The following is a 7,491-nucleotide window of genomic DNA, read 5'->3' as shown; positions in this document are numbered from 1 at the left end:
TTTAGTGTTTTTGACTTAGCCTTAGCTAAAATAGTAGAATTTTTGTACAATAGAGACAATATCACCGCGCCAGTAGCAGATACCCACAAATCTGGTATTTTATAGCTACAGCAATGTATCATAACTCTTGTCTCGACTACTCGTAGAAGGTTCGGCACAAAGTTGTCCCAGCAGAAAACTCTTTCGCAGTCGATGACTGCGCTACACAATACTCTCAGCCATACCTGCCAACTCTCACGCATTGGGCGTGAGACTCACGCAATCACCCCAAAGAAAAAATGAAAATGCGTGAGATTTTTGCCCCAATTTCCACAATTTTATATATACTATCATTGATACATCAATTGCCCCAAAACCAAATCTCACGCATTGCCCCACTCTTGGGTTGGCAGGTCTGCTCTCAGCTCGTTCATAAAAAGCGCCAAATGTGCACAGATGTTCCGCTCGCTTTAGCAACGCTGGTAATAGATGTTAGTACAGTGATAAGCTAATCCCTGCCGCGTGAATCCGCATGGCTCTCGCACACTTAATGCTTACTCAGCAGATGGACTGTCTACTGCGAACTTTACTCTATCTCTTTTAGTCAGTAGTTATCGAGTCTCTAACATTTCCTTGAATGAAATTGAAAGTCTCAACTAACAGAGCTACATGTATGTCGTTTCTCCTGGGTCTGACAGTAGGAAACAACCAATGACAACCTTCCAGGCAGTCCCGTACGACTAATGCCTCTTACTGGTGCAACCAACAATTATTGCTCAACTTAGTACTGGTGCAAAATGAGTTGACTAGTGCAGCCAGCTAAGATCTGAGCAAACTGCAGATGGGTTGGAAAGTGAGTTAGTGTACAGTAGCGCTGATCGATGCTTGTGCATTACTGATCTGCTAATGCAATCTAACATGGCGTATAAAGTTACCATGTAGGCTATTATATTTGTGCAAAATTGCTCGCTGTATTACTTGTAGACGAGATGAGGTGATAGTGAGTTTTGGCTACGAGTTCTGATGGTGAGTATTGGGATGTAAACATGGAGCAAGTGCTCCGTCTAGAGCCTGACAGGATGTGGGGAATGGATGAATCTAAACACAGACAGTCATTATGAGCACTTTCAGAACTGGTCAAAATGTTACATAGGTGGCAATTGGAAGCAAGGTGTTCAATTTATCTAGTTTTAATGCATACAAAAATGTATAATGGGATATGCCAGCCGACCCCAACTCAGCCAAAGGCCCGCCGCAACAGTCGGCTCAGCACTACCCGACCAGTGCTTAGGCCAGTCACAGCAAGGAGACAGCCGAGCCCTGTCTGGTTGAGTAGGAAAGGACTTGACCTTAGTGGATTGATAAAAGAAAGTACAAATGTCTTTTCCCGATTCAGTACGGCCAAGTCTTCCCCCCCCCCTCCCCTTCAGCAGAATGGGGTGAAAGTTGAACTATAAAAGGACACAACCAAGGTCATGCAGGTTTCCTATAAATATATAGTTGTTTTAGTCAATATATGTGCATACATTGACTAAAATTATCTGTTTATCGGAAGCATGTTATTCTAAAGTCGAACAAAGCGGCTAGTTCTAAGTAGGACATTGAGGGGTCACTGTGGACCCTTTGCAATAGTAATACTTGCTAAAATGGAAAAGTATTAAAAAGAAATAGAAAGTTCAATGAACCTTATAGAATGTTCCAGTAAAAATGACTGACTCTCTGCAGTGTCTGATGCACTGAGCTTGTGGCTACAGTCAGTTACTGATGTTGAAAAGTCCTACTCCTTTTTCATCCTTATTTTATATGCAAGATTGTTATCTATAACCAAGATGTATAAGATGTAAATTGCTTGCATAGGCATCACTGAATGGTCACATGTAAACACACTGTACAGTCCAGCATTCCATCATAGAAAACTAAAGTGACAATGTCCAAACTTTTACTCCAGGCGTCTCACACTTCTGTAAACGATTTGTTCAACTTCTAGCTTGTTTTACTTTAATAAAATCACTACATTGTACTTTGTTACAACTTTTATATATAAGCACCTCCATTGCTACAACGTAAAGCAATATACACGGACAAATAATTATATCTTGCTGTGTTGTATCTGGTACGCTTGTTGTCTATTGTTGGAGTAATCTCCACGTATATTTAGTAATTACATGTAAAAGTACAGTTAGTACCCAGAATCCTCAACAATCAACTAGTTACTTTTATTGCTGATGGTTTTGTATTGTTGCTCTCATTGTCATTACATTTGCATACAGCTAGATGAAGGTAAGGTTATATCACTGTTCATGTACTTAATTATAAAACAGTATTTCATAGTTAGTACATCTTATGATAAACAGAGTGAAGAGGGTTTACATTGGATCATATATGAGACAAGTGATAACAAGGAAAGCATGACAGAGATGATTCTGTGTGATATTAGTAAATAAATGTTTGTATGATTAGGAATAGAATGAGTTACATGTAATAGGTATTATCATCACTTCTAAAAGTAATAATGATAACTCTATGAAGGACAGATCTAGGTCTTGATGTGCGAACAATCTATGAAAACTGTTTAAAAAATTTCAGCGACAAAATGGTCATTTACAAGTGATACAATGGAGGGCTGAGGTTTGGTGGAATCATAAACTGTTTGAAGCATCCATATACCTATTTATGTTATAGCAATCTACTGCACAAACATACAATAGAGTTACCATGAGTGACACTGTGAGAACTCCAGCTACGTTTAGTCAACTCAGATGTTCTGGAGATGGACGAGGTAGTGTCTATAGAATACCAGGGTCAAGGATTCCAGTTGCTAGTAGAAAGTAAGTAGCCATGACCTTGTTATATGATGAAAATATGAATAATGATAATTACTAAACAGTATAAGAAGCTGAATAAAGATATGAGTAACTGCCATTCAATATTGGGATGACAAACTGAGCAGGTGGATAGTGTCAGATTCTCTAGCTAGAGCTTACATCTCAAAGATATATTTTAGCTGCAAGCCGCTTGATTTCTCCTCTAGAAGAGTTTGTCTCCCCCTGTTACTTTTTTATATAATGCATACTTTATATTTCACATAAGGTTGTAATGTGAGTTTGCTGCAGGCTCCATACGAGTAGCTTCCTCTAACTTTACTAGAGAAGGTGCTGACTTTATGTAGTAAACTAACTATATTATAAACTACTTGTCTCATATTTCCTTCCTACATCTGAGATTGTTAGAGTGTGAGTGAAGTACAGGAATGTTGGAGTAGCTACACTCTTTTGATCTATTAAACTGTTTAACTGGTTCATCTTTCAGCATTTCCATAAAATTGGCCAGCCTATCAGTGAGGATGACAACTGGAGCGACAAAAAGATCATCTAAAATTCCTCAGCTGATCTTTAAACCTCTTGAGAGGAGTATTCAAGCCCATCGTCCCACTCCAATTGATAAAATCCCAGACTCCAATATTCCACTAAGAAATAGATGGTAAGTTCACCAACAACATGTTGATCTTTTTGGTGAAGAGTTTTCTAGTAATAACTAATTAATAAGTGCTGACAATTAATAAGTACCGACAGTTAATAAGTATTGACAGTCAATAAGTACTGACAGTTAATAAGAACTGACAGTTTATTGTATTGACCTGTACTGAGAGTGAGTAAGCACTGACAGTTAATAAGTACTGACAGTTAATAAGTACTGATAGTTAATAAGTGCCGACATTTAATATAAGTACCGACAATTAATAAGCACTGACAGTTAATAAGTACTGACAGTTAAGAAGTACCAACAGTTAATAAGTACTGACAGTTAATAAGTACCGACAGTTAAAATACTTTGAAAATGAGAGTCTGGTGTAGCCAGGATCTAGTCAAAAAATGGATGGCTTTTCGTTTACACAAAGCTTGTCTCCTTATTGATCTCCTAACCATGGACTACAGAGTAACTTAGTCTGAGAGTGTGTCACCGTTCTGTTGAATCATGTTCATAGACTGAATAGTCTCAGTAGAGTCCTTCCTTGCAGTTATCTTTATAATAATCCTGGTGTAGCATTTTGTATATTTGTATAGTTTTATATATAAGTTAGATGAAAATCTGATATGGATTTCAGCTCGCCTTTAAAGACAATCGGTGTGGGAAAAAAACAGGATATTATGAGGAAGAGGCAACAGTCCAAGATCTTTAGACTTATACCACAAAATAAACCAAAAGAGAAGAAACAGTCTACCATATCAGCAAGTAGGAAGGATCAAAAAACCTATAACACTCACTCACATCCAGTTGTAAGGATCCCAGGCTCAAAGATACCTATCAGAAACAGAGAGTAAGTTATTATTACAGTAAAATGATTATGTAGTAGGTTGCTGCTTATAAAGATAGGAAAATAAAAGCTAATCATTATTTTATTGGACGGAGTTATCATCTTTCTTAGTAAGGTGAGACAACTTTCAGTTTGGTAGTTTTGTGAGTAATGAGATGCAATCTACTGCTCAACCACAGCGTTTCAACATCATTTTTATATGAACCCTTTTAAATTGTCGGTGTGATTACCTGCTAGCTATATTCTCAGGCTACCGGCATAGCCATAATGAAAGCTGTTTTCTCAAGATGTGAGATATAGCTCTACAGTGAACTTTAAACTAGTCTAGTTGTAGCGATGATAAAATTGGTAGATTTATTTATGATAAAAGTCTGATATGAATTGTAGCATGCCTTTAAAGTCAATCAGCCCGGAGGAGAAACAGGACAGCTTAAAAAAGAGAAAGGAGTCCAAGATTCCCAGGTTCCTTCCAGATCATAAAGGGAAAGAGTCTATCAATGCTACAAAGAGGAAGGCAAAGATAACCCATAGCCCTTACTCATCACTAATTGTGAGGATTGCAGGCTTAAAGATTCCCCTCAGAAATAGAGAGTAAGTTATTATTAGAGTAAAAACACTATTTGTTAGATGGACACGCAGGTAGATACAGGCATCTAAACACAGTCTATTTTTTTTCAAGATGGACGTAGTTATCAGCTCTTGTCAATAAAATTACCCAAATCTATGTTTTACACTTTTGTGATTGATATGTCTCAGTCTATTGCTTAGCCTCAGGCGTCTTAAACCATTAGCACTAGACACCTTCTCTAAATATAGCAGGACCAGGCAACTTATAGTCATATAGTCAATCGGCTGGTATGTCCACAACGATTCCTGATCTACCAAACTGCTTGAGTTAGTTTCATGTGTATGATGCTTGGTTGATGCTTGATACAAGGTTTGACAACTTCTTATTGATGCAACTCCAACAACTAGTAAGCAGGGTGCATTGACATATTCATGTGCAGTACAGTATGCACTGACTCTACCTGTTTTGTTCTACCAAATGTCTAACCAATAAATAGACCAAGTTCTATAGCTAGTCACTAGTCCAAGTTCCATGAAGCAAAAGGGTTGTCATCCGCATGGGGATGACAACCCTTTTGCTTCATTCTGATGAACATTTTGCTTGTAGAAGTCCTCTGAGTTCAATAAGTGAGGCAAGAAATCAGGCTATAAAAACAGCAAGGAAGTTAACAAAGATTCCACAATGGCACGGAAATGGGGAAAACAGAAAAAGCGTTAGACCCATCCAAGCTCTTCCTACTAAGAACCCTGTTGCTAGTGAACTTCAAACAAGTGAAAAGTAAGTGAATTTTGTGGCTCTCTTAAACTATTTGTTGCTTTGGTTTCCTGTTCACCGCTTTCTAGAATCTTCTAGATTAACTAGAGTTTTTAAGTCTCACACCAAATCAGAAATTTTATATCGGCTTACATTTTACAAAACTTAAATATAGATTTGAGTTGGTTTCTCAGAAGTCAGCTCAATTGATTAGTTACATATTGTTACTGATATTTACACCATGCAATGATTAGTTATATATGGTTCACAGATAAACTCTGTGATTGTAGTTACCTGGCTGAGAGAATAACACAAGTTGTACGTAAGATAAGAAGAGAAATGGAAGAAAAGAGAATGAGAGAGAAAGAGTTAACGCAGAAGAGAAGAATTAAAATACTGAGAAGGATGTTCAGGATGTGACTTCAGTTTCAACTCTTTCTTTACTCTGTTGATTAGAGATATTACTCTCTCCTAACACTTGTATTTCATTATGTATATATTGTTGTATATATTGTTTTGTTGAGTGAGATAATAAACCGTTATTGTTGATTAATACAAACTACGTCACATGGTTTAGCCTAAGGGAATAGAGAAGCAAGGAGTTGGTGAATGGTGACCTTCACTTGGTTCAGTACCGAATCTCTCCTTCTGGTTCATCTTCCTCATGTAAATGTTAAACTCATGTGTGGCAGGTCTGACTAAAACCAACCAATCAATATTCGCATATCTGCAGAGATGAACCAATAGCAACCCTTGTATATTTCCACTGACAACAGTCATGGTAGAGGATAACCAGTACCAGACACGGTAGAAATGCACCAATAACGGGTTGAGGAGAACTGGACCAATGTTGGTACTGATGGAAATGACTTCTAGCATCTTTACAGTAAAGGTTTAATATGAACAGAAATGAGTCTACTATAAATGTACAAGCAGCAGCTATCGTAGAAACTGACCAATAGCGGGTCAGATTTAGGTTGAGCAACAGCTGATGCTGAAAGGAGTGAACAGGTGGATGTAGGACATGTTAGCAATATACTATTTGTAGATATTCTGTACTAATGTGAAACAAATGATGAAAAAGATTGATAAATTCGAGCTCCCCATAAACAAGAAACTGCTTATGTAATTTGGGTAACACAATTTCATCAAGGTCACATGGAGTAGCAGGTGGTTTTAGTTCTGATGCCTGTTAGTTGTTATGAGTTTTGTCTACCATTATGTTATGTTAACAGGAGTTAATAGACCAACACAGCTAGTAGTATCCTGTCTCTACTCACCTCTAGTAATAAGCTTTAGTAGCTGACATGTTTTGGCAGGTGCTACAGTTGTAACTGGACAAGAAAAGGAAGAGCCTAGTTGAGTACTTTAACACCTGGTACAAGTTGGATGATATTAGTTGATAGGTTCTATCTTTAAGGTTGCTAGTTTCAGAATTATTCAATAAGAGATATAGATAAGAACATCTGTGTTAATAATATGGATATTACACATGAATCCATAGTTTTGTTAAGTTTACTATAAAATTATAAACTTTCCATAAAACTGTAAAACTATAAAGAAAAAATCAGTAGTGGTAAGACAACTTCACCAGTTTTCACTGTATAGCACCAGCCACTGGTATCTCTGGTTATCATCTGAATTGAAGGGACAATTTACTAGCTTCAACAAGAGCAGACAATTCCAGTTAAATCTTGGAGCTCGTGTCTACTGGGGTGCCTACTGATACTGAGCCAGATTATTCTGTTTTCGCTGTATTCTTTAATGTTTCCAGCATTTTCAGTCCTTGTTGGTGCCGACTATTCGTAGAATTAAATGAGATGCCTAGTTGACATCTCTACTTGTAAAACCAAAATCACTTCTGGAAGTTGAGCGA

This window comes from Watersipora subatra, chromosome 2 (assembly GCF_963576615.1).
Source record: "Watersipora subatra chromosome 2, tzWatSuba1.1, whole genome shotgun sequence".
Taxonomy (NCBI): Eukaryota; Metazoa; Bryozoa; class Gymnolaemata; order Cheilostomatida; family Watersiporidae; genus Watersipora; species Watersipora subatra.
The sequence above is the reverse complement of the archived record's forward strand: the minus strand, read 5'-3'. Positions refer to the sequence as shown.